Source organism: Silene latifolia, chromosome Y (assembly GCF_048544455.1).
Source record: "Silene latifolia isolate original U9 population chromosome Y, ASM4854445v1, whole genome shotgun sequence".
Taxonomy (NCBI): Eukaryota; Viridiplantae; Streptophyta; class Magnoliopsida; order Caryophyllales; family Caryophyllaceae; genus Silene; species Silene latifolia.
In genome coordinates this window covers 260,652,003-260,671,198 of record NC_133538.1, presented here as the reverse complement: position 1 = coordinate 260,671,198, position 19,196 = coordinate 260,652,003, and the positions used below count along the sequence as shown (strand labels likewise).

The window sequence follows — 19,196 nt, the reverse complement described above, 5'->3', positions numbered from 1 at the left end:
TGACCGAGTGTGGTACCTCGGTGCTGACTCGATTTATGACGTGACGGTGTTGACCGGACTTCTGGCACGCGTCCAATGTAGCGGCGTGACGCCATTGGCCGAGTCTCGTGGTGAGACGACTCATAAGTAAAGACCCATAAGTACGTTTGTTTCGACTCGATAGACACGAGGCGAAATTGGAATGATGGACTTAAGTTTTCGAAAATAGAAATTTTCAAAAAGATTCGTTTGTCGCTTTATGGACGGCTTCCAAAGGTAGGAATCTCCGCAAGTCGGTTAGTTGGAAAGGTTGTCTTAAGTTTGTTTGCAAAAGACGGTTTTGAGTTTGATTTGGCTCGGAAAACAATGTATTGTTTCCCAAGACGTTTTTTGAAATTCAAAACGTATGTTTTGAAAATCGGGTTTGAAATGTTTGAAAGGGTCTCGGGGACGGAGTATGGTCCTCGGGATCTCTAAAGTGTCTCGAGAAAAGGGTGTGTGCTTTTCTCGGGTTTTGAAATAGCCATTGTCGGCGCGAAACGGGTTAAAATCCGTGTCTAGACGCGACGATTATAACGGCGTAAAAAGGTGTTTTGAAATGGTTATAGAAAACCGAGTTTGAAAATCACCATTATGACAGCCTAGGAAGGCGTGCCGAATTGGTTATAAAAACCGAGTTCGAAAATCGTCATTATGACGGCCTAGGAAGGCGTGCAGAATTGGTTATAAAAACCGGGTTTGAAAATCGTCATTAAGACGGCCTAGAAAAGCGTGTTGAAATGGTTGTAAAAACCGGGTTTAAAAATCGTCATTACGACGGCGTAGAAAGGCGTGTTGAAAAGCAACGGTGGGCGAAAGACCGAGGTTTGAAATGGCCATTATAACGGCGCAAAAAGGTGTTTTTTGAAAGTTTGAAAATGACACGGAAGGACTTATGATACTATAGCACATAAGCACTCACAGTTTCATTATTTTATATATAATGCTGACACGGGTTTTGGCTTAGAGGGTGGGTTACACACCAAGCAATCAAACCCCGATTTGCGAGAGGAATACCAATCGAAACAAAATGTGTAAGGAGGGTGCCCTAGCCTCATGTTCGAAGGCAATGAAAGCTCTTTAACGAAACAGAAATGTGTATTGTCAATGATATGCTTGACTCAATCGAGATTCGAATTGCGGGGATGAGAAAACTCACGCCGACGAGACGAGCCAATTGGTCGAAAAGGGTTAGGTTGTGGGCCCGGACAAGGAGCCCGACTGTGACCGTAATATCAATTAATGCATTCCAACTAAGACCTCGTTCGAGTCTCACCATCTAGGGATCACAAAGACACAAGTGTCCTAGTTTTCCTCAGCGGAGTCGCTATTCTGTGGACATGGCCCACCTGCACGCCCAGCCGATCTGTGGACATACAGCGGTCTTTTGAAAGCCACGCTCGACGGCGTAAAAGTATGCTTTCGACCGGATCATTTTAGATCGGTCGGTTTCGTCTCGGCATGGGTCTCGAAACGATTAGAGATGTTCGGAGTCGCCACCAAGCATTTGTGGGATGCTTGGAACCCATTCGAATCCACTTTATACGTCGGTTAAACGAAGCACAAAGCAGTGTTTGACATAGGTACTAAAGATAAGTTATCGTCCCTCTTTAGCATCGTATCTCTAGAATAACTCTCGTACGCCCTGGATAAGGTCGTCCACTATCCAAATTTTCTAAGTAAGAGGTGAAGGTACGTATTGGGAAGCCCTTTAATCAGACACCCAATCCCGCCCACGGTAGCGGCCTCTACTAATCGATCTTGGTTGGTTGAATGCAAAAGTTGATAAAACAGTTTAAATGCATGAATGCGCATCCAATAGTTTAAACCTAACATGTGAGATCTTTCTAAATCGGTTGATTTAATCCAAGTATCAAGTATAAGATGTCGAGTTGGATTTACGGTTGATTTGCATGCAAGACGGAAATTAAACATCCATTTACCAAATTAGGTTTATGGTGCATAACGTGATCCATTTTTCTTAATAAGACGTTTTGCAAATACGATATTTGAATGAGCGAATTAGTCATCTGATCCGTCCTATATCCGGAGTCGGGATCGTCCTAAACCAATGCTGGAAGGGGAACAGACCCTGCATCAGGCAGCCAGAAGAGGCGCAAGCCTATTGGCGATGTAAGGGGTCTCCCCTGGTTTGAAAATAGAAAAAGAAGTAGCCTGTTTTGGCGCGGGTCAGTCAACGGTATATGACGTGTTCTGACCATTAAAAAACGTTGACAAAACGTGTTGAAAAATGGGTACTTGACCCGTTTTGGTTTGAAAAGGCCGTTTAGGCCGCTTTTATGTTGATTTGAAGAACGAGACTTGAATAACCGTCATTGTTTTGACGGTATTCGATGTCGGGTTCGACTTTGCAAGCTTGACATGAATAATTTTGAAAATGATTATGAACTAATTGTTTTAAGTTCATTTGAATATAATTAGTCAATATTCATCATCGTACTCGGGTTAAAATCCGATATGGTATGTAGAACCAAGAATAACTTTGTATTGGTGACTAATACATTTATTTTGAAAATGTAAAGAAATGATGAAAGGCTTTAAAATACCTTACAAAATGTAAATAAATAAAATAAAAGGCTTTAAAATAATTTTTAAATGTAATTATCCAAATATTATCACCGAAACACGGATTAAACCATCATGGTATTAAGGACCAAGGGTGAAAAATGTTTTATGGTTAAAACTTGTAGAAAATGGTTCGAAAATACTTGAAATGGTAAAAACCGATTACAAATATGAAAATGAAAATAGAGGAAAAGAAGAGACCAAACACGGATTGGACTTAAGGTTGGGCAGGGTCCTTTAGGCGCGAGCCTATGCGCTACGTAAATAGCCTCTGCCTCAACCAAAAAGTCCGGTTTTGGCTCATTCTTCCCATGTTTTGGACCATGTTATGCATGATGTAGCATGTTATAGTCATGAAACAAGTGAAAACATGATAAAAGAAGAGTTTTACACCATCATACTTACATGCTTGGCTTATGGCGTGAAACCGACGTAAGCGTATCAACTCGTTTGGTCGGAAAAGACTCGGTTTAAAACCGTTTTAGTAAGTAAAAAGAGTGTTTTATTAAGTTTAGTGAAGGTGTAGTGGTCGAGATGGTCGGTCAAGTGATTTAATGCACGATGACGGTACCAAACAATGTGTAAGGCTCGTGTTTACGATCGGTAGGTCGTAAACACACGTCGGATTGTGACTTAGGAAGTCGAGTCGAGAATTTTAAGGGAGAAATGAGGGGGCGGACACTCGCGTAACTTCTCAAATAGTGTCATTTAAGGGGTATTTATAGGAGAATGAGTGGTTGTGTGAGTTTTGAGCGACGTGGCCACCTGGGCTGCTCAAAGAGGCGCGAGCCACGTCGCACGTCTTCGAGGTGTCTTGTCGCTTTCACACAAATGCAATCATGATTTGTTTTATCCTAGGATTTGTATGCACATGTTTGATACTTGACCATTCATGATCCCGAAAAATCTTAACATGGAAGCATTTGAATGGTTTGTTTTTTTGTGTTTGACTCGGTTTGACTCGTTGTTGGAGTCGGGATTTGAATTTTAAGTCGGTTTTTAGTCCGGTGTCGGTTTTGACTCTAGTTAGTGTCATTGTGACCCCGTCTTCATGCATTAAACACTCCAGGTACATTTGAAAAGTTTTGAAAGGTTTTATTTTCAAAATCGTTTTAAGTTTTCCGACGTAAAGTTGTACACAAACTGTCGATCAAACGCCGCGATTCCAAAGCATGTTGTAGTTCGATAATCATCGGGTGTTTGTTGGAGTCTCGGCAGATACTGGGTATCTACACTTTCCCATGAAGGACCCGAGTTGCCTATCAATACTGATGATTTAAATGACTCGGAGTACGAAGATATATCTCAAAACAAAGCATCATACGAGGATTTCTGCGCTGCACAGCAACAAATACTCGATCGAATTAGTCAAAGTGTTCGATCGAGTGGATTATCTGAGAAAGTGTTTGATCGAACAGAAACTACATCTCGATCGAACAGCTATTATGAGGAAGACCTCGATCGAGAAGTTACATGTGTTCGATCGAGTAATATTCAAGAGGAAAGCTTTCGATCGAGTATTATCTTTACTCGATCGACCATATTGGCCATGGAGCACAATGAACCATCATCTTGGTTCGTTTTGGATGACAATTTTAATGAAGACAATGGATATGGTGAATCTCCCCTTTTCAAAGCCGGGCTGGATGCCTTAGAGGCTGCGATTTACGAGACAGAACCTATAGAGGAGGGTAACGAGAAGGCAGCTGAGACAGTAAGCGTTCCTATCACGGAAGAGGTAATGTATTCTTTTATCAATGATTCCAACGTTAGGAGCGACGAACCTAAGGTAATTAACGATAATTATATTATTATTTGTATAAACAGTACACTACATTATTTGACTTATGCTTTATTTTTCAATGCTCTACCCCCTCCCAGTTGGTTAGATAAGCTTATAATGTTTCACCGTATTTGTCATCGAAAATTTATCAGGCTGAGATGGTACTTTAGATTGTTTTTATATGCTCCTTCATTATTTTGGTGCTACTTATGCTCTTCTGTAGCACACGCGCCGATCTATGATCTACTACTAAGACCTTTGAGTTGCTTGGATCGCGACTAACTGGAGCAGCTGGATAAAGAAAAGAAGGTCGAGCTGGGACCTGTCTGAAACTAGCGCTGTCCGGGAGGCAACCCGGAGTTTTAATTTTTAGTTGCTTTTCAAACATATTTAGTTGTGTGTGTAATAATTGGTTTTTGAATCATAAACTGGGACAGTTAAACGTGTTTTGTTAGTTTCACGGGCTGTTTATTGCGTCTTTGCAGGAGTCTACTGTGGATGGCTCGATCGAGTACTTTATATACTCAATCGAACTATTTTGCTGCTGATTTCACTCGATCGAACATATATTCTTCTCGATCGAGTTCTTGCTGATGCGTGTCTTTTATATGATGTTTTACATCCCATTTTACACGCATTTCAGAGCTCATTCATGTAGTTTATGCTACATTTCTCCCTATTTCCGTCTACTTCCGTATTTTTGTACATTATTGCAGAAATGTGAAGAATCCAGCGGAAATCGAGCTAAATCCGTCCCCGAGTATCCTGCATTGCATTTGACGTGAAGTATTGACTCGAGGAATGAGCTTGGTGCGCATTTCAAAGCCCAAAAGACAAATCCACGAGATTATAGAAGTCAAGTAGCAGCTAAAGCAGTCGATCGACCACTACCATCGATCGATCGACCAACTGCGGTTCCGAAGCTCTCAGACACCAAGAGCGATCGATCGACCAAGCTGCTATCCCAGACGAGAATTAAATGATCGAGGAACTTGAAGCCCATTATGTTTAGGTTTTGATAATAAGTGTTACGTATGTTTGCTATATAACGTAACCTAGAACATCGATCTGAGCATCCGCTTTGATCCAATTTTTATCTAAGTTTTACACAGTAACATTCAGTTTTTATTAGGGTTCGGAATATTGTTTTAGCATTGGAATTTCGTTCTTATTCTTAATCATTCCTCTCCAATCTCGGTATTCTTCTGCCTTATTTCGATTCACTTTTATTTCGTTGTTAGTATAGAATTGCTAGTTAGGTTCCCGAAACCGTTTAATCGTTGCATGTTAATTATTTATCTTACCGCTTTAATTATGAATTCATTACTTTTATGCCCTAGTTTTATTGTTGTTATCACCCTCAGCATGAGTAGCTAAATCAATTGTGCTAGGATGTAGGGGAATTGTAGTGTAGGCGGCAATATAATGAACACGGCCTGATTCGCGTGTTGGTCGATCGACCACCCTACCCGGTCGATCGACTGACCACGTGAGGTTTTATTTTCGTTTTAATTGTTTTAATTCTTTATTCGACGAATCGAGTGCACATGACTAGTTGAATGCTTAGGATATGACTGACCCGTTAGATCGAGAGATAGGGACAGTTGCTAGATCACCAATTAAAATGACTAAACTATGCTGAGATCGAAAGATAGGTAAAGTTTAGACCGTAAATCACTTTTCAGGACGAAAGTTAGTATTAGTGATATTAGGGACCTATAGCGAGATCGAAAGATGCTATTTGTTAAGAGTGGACCGAGAGGATCTCTTTATTTCCCGCCTCATGTGTTTGATTTAGACCTATTTAATATGCTGCCGCCGAAACTATAACGAACCGACCATCCTAGTACCTCTTTTATACTTGATTTTATATATTTCATTAGTTTACTTTTCTTTTATTGTTATTAGCTATAGACCAAACCCAATCAAACCCCCACCTTTTGTTACCTTAGACCGAATTTAAACAACTAGAAATTACGTCTGCCTCTCTTTGGTTCGACCTGACTGCCGCTAGCTATAGTTGTAGTTGGAGATTATAAATTTATTTTTGACACCTCACGACGGGTATCAAATTTTGGCGCCGTTGCCGGGGAGGCAATTGTTCTAATTTTTAGTTGTTTTTATTTAGTCTTTCTTTAGTTTAAGGGACTTCCGTTCCTTAAACTTTTCTTATATTCTTTTTGTAGTTTCTTCTTATGCGCAGGTCACAGGGTGGTGAACTAGTACCATTAAATCCTGAGATCGAGAAATCCTTGCGCGAGTTGAGACGATCACAAAGGGTATTACCGACAGAGGAAGATCTGAGTACTCTGTCAAGCTACTACGAGAACGCCCTGTTCAAAGGAGATCCACCTACATCTCCTGCCTCTACTTCTTCAGCTGAGACAGTTACTTCTCCAGAAATCCCAGTCATGGCTGAAGAAGCAACCATTGCTAGTCACTTAGAGCCTACAGCTGCGAATCTCTACAAAGGATTTGAACTACCTGGGGAGGCGAGAAAATTCGAGCCAAAGCCTTCCTATATTAACCTGGTTGAGAGAAACCAGTTCGGGGGAGCTACAAATGAAGATGCAGCCAAGCACATGGAGATTTTTATTGATTATTGCTGCTCTATACCCCCGCCGGCCGGTGTGACCCAAGATCAGATCAAGGAGACCATGTTCATTTTCTCCCTTCGTGATCTTTGCCAAAGGAGTGGGATAGAGATCGGACCGAGCCGCTCATGGGATCACCGACTGGAATTCCTTAGCCCTGGCATTCTACAAAAAGTACTTCTCTGCCTCGAAAACGAATGCCATTAGAGCTCAGATCACGAGCTTTAAACAAGGGCCTGATGAGAACTTTTATGAAGCATGGGTCCGTTTCAAGAAATTGGTGCGAACCATACCGCACCATGGGTTCGAAAAATGGAGTCTTTGCAACCAGTTCTATAATGGGCTGTATGACGATCAGAGGGCTATTTTGGATGCTGCAGCCAATGGCCGATTTGCTGAGAACATGGGAGAGACTAAGGGGTGGAAGATCATCGATGATTTGGCCACTCATAAGGCTGAATATGGGAATTCGAGAGGAAACCAGAGGAGAGCTGCTGAATCTTCCACTGTTGCTGCACTAGAAGCTCTCACTACAAGGTTTGACAAATATGAATTGGGAGGAGCTTCTAAAGGCGGGATGTACCATGTTAACGCTTTGTTTCGACGGTCCTTTCATCCAAGAAGATGTGGAGCCGAGGGCATGTCTCGGAGAACTGTTCATTCCCTTTGAGTCTTGTCTTGCCTTTCAACACGATAGGCAGACAAACACGTACTATGAGCCGAATGTCCACCCCAACTTGAGGTGGAGTAGCGAATGTCCTGAATCCGACTCAACCTCCACAACAAGAAGAAGAAGCAAGCTTATGTGCCCCCTCATCATAAGCAACAACAATACCAAAAACCTCCCTATGTGCCGCAAAGAAGAACAATCCTAGAATTCCGATTTTGCTTGAGTTTAAGAACTTGCGGTGAAGGAGTCCCAAGCTAGAGAGGCCGGGATGAAGCTACTAGAGAGCCAAATTGCTCAATTGGCTAGTAAGAGTACCACTCGAGCTCCCGGACACTTACCGACTCAACCCACCGAAAGAGACTCGAATGCCATTACTTTGAGGAGTGGGTCTACCCTGGAGGGGCCTGCTATGGTCGAGGATGCCCCTGAAAAGAATGAGGCGGAACCGAGTCAAAAGAAAGCTTTAACGAAAAATAACAAGAACAAGGCGTCTACCAAGTACATCGATCGATCGATCGATATACCCGTCGATCGATGATATGCGGGTTACTGAGAGCTTAAGGCTGTACACCTCGGTCGATCGGTGAGCAAGGTGGTCGATCGGCGAGGCCCTGCTGATATTGAGAAAATTCGTCCTTCAATGCCCGATAATTTGAGAGACCATTTGTTCCGGGGTTCGACAACTCCGAAAGTGTTGGGGCAAGACCCGAGTGCTGATTGGTCCATCCCGATTCCGAAGTTCGACCCAATGTCGGTCAATGGCTCACATTTGAGACGGTCTGAGGAGGGTTCAAGCTTCAATAAGGAGAAGGTGGTGGACTTTCACCTAAGTCCACGGATGCTTGACATGCGAGACTTAGAGGAGAGGACTAAGGTACTTCTCTCAGCCCCATATCCAGAGAGACTAGTGCCGACGAAGGAACAGGTATCTTTCAATAAATTTGAAAAGGTTATTCGTAGTTTGAATGTACAAGTTCCTTTCCTTGATTTGGTCAATCAAGTGCCTGCCTACACTAAATTCATGAAACAACTCCTGTCTAAGAAAAAGTCACTTGAAACAGTGCATACTGTCGCACTGACTGAGGAAACTTGTTCTTATCTATCTCACACTGCGCCCCATAAACTAGCTGACCCTGGTAGCTTTTCTGTTCCATGTAATATAGGTACCTTCTCTATTGAGAAGGCATTATGTGACCTAGGAGCTAGTATAAGCGTCATGCCCCTGAGCCTTGCTAGGAAGCTCAAATTGACTAGGTTCGCAGTGACAGATATGATAGTACAGATGGCTGACCGATCTGCGGTCCAGCCAATAGGAGTCCTAGAAGACATCCCCGTGCAAATAGGGAAGTTTTTCTTCCTTGTTGACTTTGTCGTCCTAGATATGCCTGAGGATGCCCACATACCTATCATTTTAGGTAGGCCGTTTCTGCACACTGCTGGTGCAGTTATTGATGTTGGTTCTGGGACCCTGACCTTCAAAGTGGGGAAGCATTCTCTTGTCTTTGCCCAGCCTGCTAAGAAAAAGGACCCCATGTGGCCTGTGACTTGTAACACGATTTCTGACAAGAAATCGTACTTTGTGCTTCCTGATTTACCTATCTCTATTCCTGTTGTAACCCCTCCGCCCCAGATTGGGAGCAAATTGGAGGAAGATTTGTCTATTTCTGATATTGCAGGAGCTGGTTTGGGGAAGGAAGAGCTGCAAGTCACTCTAGATGCGAAGAAGCCAATCATTTCACGAGGAGGTCTTGGTTGCCTTAGCTATGTCACCGATGAGGAAGTTGATGACGAGCCAGTCCAAGTAACGGAGTCCGACTTGGACTTTGATGAGCAAGAAGAGGTCATCGACTGGGGAGATGATGAAAGTATTGATCCGTTGAGCCATACGGACGTGGAAGCTAAGAAGGGTGCAGCTGATAAGATAAGCACCGTTGAGGCTACCTCTAGTAGCCAGAAGCCGACGAAGTGGGCCATTCCGTGGCCGTTCTTGATCAACTACTAGTTGATCTCATGTTTTCCAAACTTTTTATTTGCTTTTGTTAGACATTTTTTATCGCTTTTGTGTGCGCGGAACTTCGCATTTTATTTTGCTTGCTTAGGATTTTATACGTTTTAGACTTTATTTTGGGTTTTGCGCAATTTTGGGCGCGTATTATTGTGCATTTGCAGGTTTTTTTAGACCTCTTTAGCTCAAGTAATTGAGCAAATACGAAGAAATAAGAAGTTACAGCAGTATCTTCAGTCGATCGACTGGGCTATATAGTCGATCGACTGGTCTGCAGGTTCTAGGAGCTACTGTTCCTTTCACCTCGGTCGATCGACTGAGCTATGTGGTCGATCGACCGACCTGTACTGTTGTACCTGTTTACGACCTATCTCCTGCTATGTTTGGTCGATTTGCGGACTTAAGGGAGTTTTCTACTCCACTTTATCTTCCGTCATTTTATTTATTTATTCTATTTTTCCCAATTATGCACATAATACCGCTTCATTATTGTCCTTCTCGATTTTATGCGTGGGTTTTGTTTTGTCTTTCAGGTACTTTTTAGTAGCACTGCTGGCTACTGAAACCTCCTAGCTCACGCTGGTTTGGGGAGGTTTCCTTTTGTTGCGCTTAAAGTCTTGTGAGTTCCCGAGTTCCACTTCACGTCATTTTTATTTGTTTACTTTCTCGCAAATTCCCATTTCTCTTTTCTTCATTACATGATTTTGCACAATGGGGACATTGTGTGATTTGGTTTGGGGAAGAGTTTTGCGTCGCATATCATTTGCTTGCATTCACGTTTACATTTTGTTTTGCATTGTTTATTTCATTCTAATATTCAAAAAATTGAAAAAAATTGAAAAATTTCAAATAAAATGCATGTTTATTTTAGCATATAGGTCGAGTCGGAACGGTAGTATTTCAAGGATGATATTGCATTTGCATTTGTTTATGCCTAAGCCTTGCTTGATTGACATGTTATTAGTAGAATCATATATGCATAGTCTACGAATTTTCGTTAATATTTTGCTGAAAGTTGAGACTTGACTTAGAAAATTGGCAAACTACATCATATTTCTGAGATTTAGAGCCTATAACTGGTGACATCTATGACCAGTTTATCTAGGATGTGAGTAGTACTCCTTATGAGACATGTTACACAAATGTGCATAAATATGAACTTAATCTGCTTAATACCTGTATGCATTCGGTTTGTGGTTTGTTGACACATGTGGTAGAGGTTTCCCCTTATTCGTTTTCCCATGAACTCCACACTGCCAAAAATATCCTTTTTGTCCCATTTACTACATCCTACATTTAGCCTGCCCTTGTCAAGCTAGTAGTCTTAGTTGTTGGAATTGTTACTTCGTTTTTGGTGGTAAATGCTCTTATTGAGATTTAGTTGGGAGAATGAAGGAGGAAAGAAAAAAAAGAAAGAAAAAAAAAAGTGAAAAAATGATTCGAAAATATGAAAAAGAGGTTCTGTACTGTTGAAGCAGTCGATCGACTGGCATTATAGGTCGATCGACTGAGGTTCGAGAGAAAGAAAAGAAATCAAATTCGCATAATTCAAATCCTTATCTTTTGGCGATTTTTGCTCCCATGTATTATCCATATCTTATGGGGAGTTAGTTGATTACCTTTATACCTAGAGATTGTGAGATTTATGCTTGCTATAGCACCGTTTCATTTGTTTTTGAGCAAGAAGTTGGATGTTGCCCTATGGTTCCGTTTCGGTACTAGCTTGATCACCTGTACCTCCACTTTTCCATAAATGTTTTGCCTCTTCTTACCCATACCTCACATATCCACATATATACCTCGGCATGTGTCATGGTCTCTTGTTGGTTGGAATGCGTATGTACGGTTGTAGCGATTGTTTTCATATTATATTGCAGGCATGTTCTTATAGGTCGTAGTTAGGTGAGTGTCACTACAAATGAATTCTTTCTATCTTTACATTTTTCACCTGTGCTTATTTGAGTGATATGAGCGACCCGTGAGAGTCCGATTTGATAAGTCTCTACAGTTGACGGTTTAGCATGTTTTTAACGACTCCATAACTCGTGTGCATGATTCGCATTGCTAATTGATTGTTGGTTATTGCATTAAAATGGTTTAGGCTTTACATGTTGTAATTCGCTCTGAGATTGAACTCGTTCCATTAGGTCATTAGATCGAGTCTAGTTCTTGCTTGGGGACAAGCAAGGGTTTGGTTTGGGGAAGTTTGATGCGTGTCTTTTATATGATATTTTACATCCCATTTTACACGCATTTCAGAGCTCATTCATGTAGTTTATGCTACATTTATCCCTATTTCCGTCTACTTACGTATTTTTGTACATTATTGCAGAAATGTGAAGAATCCAGCGGAAATCGAGCTAAATCCGTCCCCGAGTATCCTGGATTGCATTTGACGTGAAGTATTGACTCGAGGAATGAGCTTGGTGCGCATTTCAAAACCCAAAAGACAAATCCACGAGATTATAGAAGTCAAGTAGCAGCTAAAGCAGTCGATCGACCACTACCATCAGTCGATCGACCAACTGCGGTTCGAAAGCTATCAGACATCAAGAGCGATCGATCGATTGCCATGCTTAGTCGATCGACCAAGCTGCTATCCCAGACGAGAATTAAAAGATCGAGGAATTTGAAGCCCATTATGTTTAGGTTTTGATAATAAGTGTTACGTATGTTTGCTATATAACGTAACCTAGAACATCAGATACAGGCATCCAGTTTTGATCCAATTTTTATCTAAGTTTTACACAGTAACATTCAGTTTTTATTAGGGTTCGGAATATTTTTTTAGCATTGGAATTTCATTCTTATTCTTAATCATTCCTCTGCAATCTCGGTATTCTTCTGCCTTATTTTGATTCACTTTTATTTCGTTGTTAGTATAGAATTTCTAGTTAGGTTCCCGAAACCGTTTTATCGTTGCATGTTAATTATTTATCTTACCGCTTTAATTATGAATTCATTACTTTTATGCCCTAGTTTTATTGTTGTTATCACCCTCAGCATGAGTAGCTAAATCAATTGTGCTAGGATGTAGGGGAATTGTAGTGTAGGCGGCAATATAATGAACATGGCCTGATTCGCGTGTTGGTCGATCGACCACCCTACCCGGTCGATCGACTGACCACGTGAGGTTTTATTTTCGTTTTAATTGTTTTAATTCTTTATTCGACGAATCGAGTGCACATGACTAGTTGAATGCTTAGGATATGACTGACCCGTTAGATCGAGAGATAGGGACAGTTGCTAGATCACCAATTAAAATGACTAAACTATGCTGAGATCGAAAGATAGGTAAAGTTTAGACCGTAAATCACTTTTCAGGACGAAAGTTAGTATTAGTGATATTAGGGACCTATAGCGAGATCGAAAGATGCTATTTTTTAAGAGTGGACCCAGAGGACCTCTTTATTTCCCGCCTCATGTGTTTGATTTAGACCTGTTTAATATCTTTGCCAAAACTATAACGAACCGACCATCCTAGTACCTCTTTTATACTTGATTTTATATATTTCATTAGTTTACTTTTCTTTTATTGTTATTAGCTATAGACCAAACCCAATCAAACCCCCACCTTTTGTTACCTTAGACCGAATTTAAACAACTAGAAATTACGTCTGCCTCTCTGTGGTTCGACCCGACTGCCACTAGCTATAGTTGTAGTTGGAGATTATAAATTTATTTTTGACACCTCACGACGGGTATCACTTGCAAAGGAGGATCTTTTGATCGAGAGCCCTACTTCCTCGATCGAACTGTTTAGATGCCCGGGTCACTCGATCGATCATTCTGTCATTTCGATCGAGTGCTTTTGCTTGGATTCGCTTCCTGTGATGCTATTCTGGAGCTATTTAGCGACCTCCCATGTTGCTGGCTGGTTTCGGGAGGTCCCTACTTCACGTATTCTTGTGAGTTTTCCGCATCTTCACTCTCTCCTTTTTAGTTTGTATTTCCATTCCCTGTTTTTAAGTACAATGAGGCCATTGTACGGTTTGGTTTGGGGAGGTTATGCATCCATATCTGTATCCGCATGTTGTTTTTATTGCATTTTTGTTATCTTGTTTAATTTTTGCATGCATTGTTGTTTATTTTTATAAAATCAAAAATCTCATAAAAATTTGAAAATTTGAAAAATTCAAAAAATATTCACGTTTCATTTTGCATTTAGGTCGAGTCGGAACGGTAGTTTTCGATGATGAAATTGCACTACATTTAGTCATTTTAATTAAGCCTTGCATAAATTGATATCTTTAGCTTTGTCTTCTGCATATCTACGAGTTTATGTTAAAATTTAGCTGAACGAATAGACTTGACCTGAAATTTTAGCAAACTACTTATAAATTCTAAGTATTAGAGCTCAATAAACTGGTATCATTTATGACCAGTTCATGTAGGATTGTGAGTAGTATACTCCTTGCATAACATGTAATATTAATTTGCACTTTTATGAAATTCAATTGCTTTTCACCTGCATACATTCGGGTTAGTGGTTGGTGTCACATGCAGGGAGGTGCTTACATTCCTCTTTTTCTTCCATTTTTAACCATAAACTCCACATTAGCCAAATTTGCCTATTGGCCCTTAGCTACATCCAAATTTAGCCTGCCTTGTCAAGCTAGTTTGCATTGTTTTGTGGTATATTGTTTATTGTGCCAAGTTTGGTTTGTATTGTATTATCTGGAGTTGGTAATTTATGAAGGAGAAGGAGGATGAAATGATAAAAAAAAAAGAATTCAAAAAAAGATAGAAAAAGAAAAAAGAAACCGAAAAAAAAAGAAACCGAAAAAAAAGAAGGAAGAAAAAAATTTGAAAAAAATGGAAAAATGTTTGTTGACGGTTTCACTCCTATGCATTATTTCTATCTATTGAGGAGTATGTTTAGTTCCGTTTGGTGAGTTTGAATGCCAAATAAGGGCATTGTGCTTAATTTTGATGGATTAGAAATGGATATGTTTCATTTGGTTCTGTTCAGGTACTAGCTTGGCCGCCTATACCCTCACATTTCCAAAAAATGATTTGCCTTTTTTACCCATCGCCTCAATTTACCAAATTTTTGTAAGCCCTCGGCTGTGACGGACCTTGATTGGTTGGAATGTATGTGTGGTGATTAGAATTTTCTATTATTTTAGTTGCATGCATGTTTATGTGGGTCGTAGTTTAGGTGAGCAACTATTTTCTTTCTCTCTTACATTCATATGCTTACCCTATGCTTCATGAGAGAAGAGTGACCTATGAGAGTCCAATTTTAAGGGTCTTGCAAGGTCGAAGGTTCAGCTTTATCATAAACATCCTACAACTCGTTTGCATTTGACAGTTTTCGCTATAAGTGTTAGTGCTTGCATTAAATCGGTTTAATTGGGCATTTGTAGCTAGCTCTGAGCTTTCTTTTCTGTTCCTTTAGTTTGCATTTACTTTACTCGAGGACGAGTAAAGGTTTGGTTTGGGGAGATTTGTAACACCCCGGCCCAAACCGGGTCGGGAGCGGTTACTTATGATAGCTCACCAGGCTGTGTACATGGCCCACAGATCAACACGGGTCCTTTATAGCGCATTTTGTCCTCACTCATGCGCATCCCAGAAACCTTCCCAGGAGGTCACCCATCCTAAGACTACTCCCAGTCAAGCACGCTTAACTTTGGAGTTCTTTCGCATGGATGACCATAAAAGAAAGTGCACTTTGTTGATATGAGTAGTACTTCTAATCCCTTTAAGCACTAGTCATTTAAGCCTATCATTGGACCTCTTCAATTATCGTGGGGTGTTACAAGATTTGATACGTGCATTTTATATAGTCTTTTAAGCTTCCTTATGCACGTATTTCTATGCGATTCTCGTGGTTCTATGCTACGAAATGCCCCGAATATTCTTCTTTGGTTTGTTTTGTTTTATTTGCAGGAATGGACCTAAAAGTAGCGGAATCAAGCCTTTTATCGTCCGTTTTTCTTGCATTTAGAGGATGAGTGGCTTTGGAGCGGAACTGCTGCTGTCTTGGGATTTGTAAAGTCATTTCGGAAGTTAAATAAACAAGTCAAGGCTGAAACTAACGACTAACGTTGCTGGCTGAGTCAAAGTCACTCGATCGAAGCCCTTATTGGTCGATCGAGCACTTTTGGAGAGGAGACGACCTCGATCGAATGCTTTATGTGTTCGATCGAAATGTGTTATATAGGGTTTCCTCGATCGAGTTGTTTGTTTATTCGATCGAGAGGTTTTTGCTGGATTTTGTTCGATCGAGCAATTCTAAATGGCTCGATCGAGTGATTAGCTATTGGACGTGAGATTTTTACTTAATAACGTGTCTTAGATCAAATAACAAATCCTCCTCCTATAAATAGGAGAGGGATAATTAGGTTTGAACGACTTCTTTACTGTGAAACGATTGTTCTGCTCTCTTTTCCGGATCTCTTAATCTGTAATTCCCCCTTTTACTCTTTCTCTTTCTTTTATTCTCGCATTAATTTATGATGATTATTATTCTTCTATCCCTTATTCTTGCTCTTTTCTTATTTATGTCTACCAAAATCTCTTGCTAGGATTTAGGGGAGTAAATGAATTGTTAGTTGCTAATTAGTTTATAGATCTTTCGTTGTTATTATGTCCATGTTGTTAATCACTGCAATTAACTGTAGCTAGCTACTTGAATCGATGCATTTAGCTTAATTAATCTTGGTAAGCCTTAACCTAGACCGGAAGGTTGGAAAGGGTGAGACCCGCAGTGAATAATAGGATGCTTTAGTGAGGGCGGAAGCTAAGCTAATAGTATTTTAGGGCGAATTGAGACCGGAAGGAGATATTCGTTGCCCCTTAGACCAATACAATTGACTGATTTGTGACCTTAGCTGCATTTAACCGATATTCATTGATGACCCGACAATCCTAGCTCTCTTCCTTTATTGTTAATCTCTCTTATTCCTTTCTCGTACTTTAATCTCCCTTAGTTTAGTTCAAACAATTAAAAACCCCCAACTGTGACCGTAGACAGACCGAGTTGACAAGTAGATAGTGACCGCCTCCCTGTGGAGATCGAACCTACTTACCACTGACTTCTGTTAGTAGTACTTAGGTATTTATTTTTGGTACCTGACGACGGTATCACATCCATTGAGACATGCATCTATCTTCTCATGGGGTAGTTTGAGTCCCTTGAGAACTTTCTTAATCTCATTGCGCGCCATTTGATTTTCCTTTGGAATTAGGTCACCAACGAACGACACAAAACCATTAGCGCATCTAAGAAATACGTTGTTCTCACATTTGAGTGCTAACAACCTAGCAGCCGCTTGCAACAAACTCATATTACTTCCCTCATACACTGGTTGATTGGCTTGCTCTAACATTTTAAAGAAGGATAAAACTTGGGGGTTCGGGGTTTCATAACGCACTTCTTCATCGTTAAGGTCATCAGGATTGAGTCGATCCTCCAAAATTTGGTCTACAGTATTACGCAATGCATTATCCATGAACTCACGGTAAGGATTCTCACTAGCATTTGTACTTGCTTCACTAGGTAGTTTCTCATCGTGATATATCCATACATAGTAATTTTCGGCGAAACCATTCGACCAAAGATGAATTTTAACATCGCTTTTCCTTTTAAAACCTAGGTTTTTGCACTTCTTACATGGACACCTCATTTCACCTAAATTCTTATACTCACTACTTTTTTCCGCGAATTTAATAAACTCTTTCACCCCCTCTGCAAATGCTTTCTTGGATTTCTTTTTTTCGTCTAATCTTTCATACATCCACTGCCGTTCAAATCTTTTCATGCTATTATGTATCTACATTTGAATATATATATATATATAGGGTCGGGGTCCCATACGAACTATTGTTCGGTGCGAACTGTACGAACTTAGCTGTACAGCCGTTAGATTATCAAATTACCAAATCCCCAAAGTCCCCGTTTAATCTCGTCTTCTCTTAAATTATAAAATTATCAAATACCTTAAACTCATCCGACCTTTCATCCCCGCTAGACCTACCACCACCTACCACCTTCGTCGACTAATAAACCACCTTGGGAAACGCCGGAGACCTCACAAACGCCCCCGTGGTAACCATTCCACAACCGTCGCTTCACATTACACCCGGAAGAAGTTACAGCGCAACAACTTTTGCCAGAACGACGGCGGAACAACATTGAGAACGGATGATTCTCACCCAATCCGCCACCTTCCCCGACTCCACCTCATTGTCGCTGCAGTATATGGCTTGGGCAGCTGATTCTCAGAGAAAATAGAGCGATTTTGGCTCTAATGTGGGCTCGAGGGTGGTTGTTTCTTGGACGGCGAGCTGAGATTGGTGAGAAAGGACATGGTGGGAGACTGATGATGGGAATGACGAGATCGGAACACAGAGAAGGTGATTGAATTGTGCCGCTGTGGGTGGGTGCCGGTGCAGTGGAGCTGAGATCTGAGAATCGATCGACGGTGAATCGTGGATGGTCAGCGCGGTCTTTGAAATTAATGTGCATTTTTAAATGTAGTGTTGCAGCAGTTATAGGGATATGTTGATTTCGGCCGCTTCGATGAATTCAATAACTTTGTTACTGGTTCCGAATAAGTTAATTAAACTGACTATGAATTACTGAATTAGTATAAATTGACTTGTATGTCAATTTTTTACATTGTAGTTTTCATTTTGAACAAATCAGAAAAGTGGGTTTGCTAGAGCAGTAGAGCTATGATAGTGTTGCTAGATACATTGCTCATATTAGCTTCCTTTGATGCTTATTCTCATTCGTCTTTAATTGTTGGAGTGTTTGAATGCTAGGCTGCCTACATCCAGTGTGGGAATGTGACTATCGTATACGCATTTGGCACCAATAAAAATTGTGCTATGGGAGACGATTATATCATTAACTACCATGGGAATGTAATGCATAAGCTACAGATCCTTTGAATAACTTGGTGCATTTAGCGATTACATTATCAAGTCCGAGATTCTTCATCCAGAAGCTTTCAGCTGGTGCACATAAGACACCTCCAGGGCGGAGTGCTGTCGCCATTGCTTCCAGCAAGTCTTCATCAGCCAGTTCTTCTGCAGCAGGTCCTACACCATAAAATAGATTCATTCATTCATAAACTTATTTTCGCAATAATAATAATAGTTTGCATTAGAGTTGTTCAGTCTTACCCATCATATGAAACGCGTCGACTATAATAGCATCATATGTCCCTGGAGAAGTGGATTTCAAGAAAGCAATTCCTGTTTCAAACCGGAAGAAAACATGATTACATGAGACACGTCAATCAGCAAGAGGGTCTAGAAAGGATATCGGAATTATCGGAATTACCATCGCCTAAATGTAACCTGACTCGAGGATATAACATTATGCCGTGCTTAAATGGTTGTGCTTAAAGGGTTCTGCAAATGACGAGGGAAGGGGGTATGATGTATGCAGCCTCACGTGTTAATAACACAGAGAATGGTTCAGAAATCAGAATGAACCATAATGAAAATGCGTTGAGGATTGTATCAAAATGACAGCGACTTTAAAATAAAAAGAGCAAATCGTTTTAACATCTTGTCATCACA

At 40.7% G+C, this 19,196-nt stretch overlaps 1 non-coding gene across 1 annotated transcript; it reads right to left on the bottom strand.

Annotated features, from left to right (window-relative positions):
- Window positions 1-7,180: 7,180 nt before the first annotated feature.
- On the bottom strand, window positions 7,181-7,287 carry LOC141635794 (small nucleolar RNA R71). The gene has a single exon (XR_012540454.1). It is a non-coding gene; the product is annotated as a small nucleolar RNA R71 (small nucleolar RNA).
- Window positions 7,288-19,196: the final 11,909 nt, after the last annotated feature.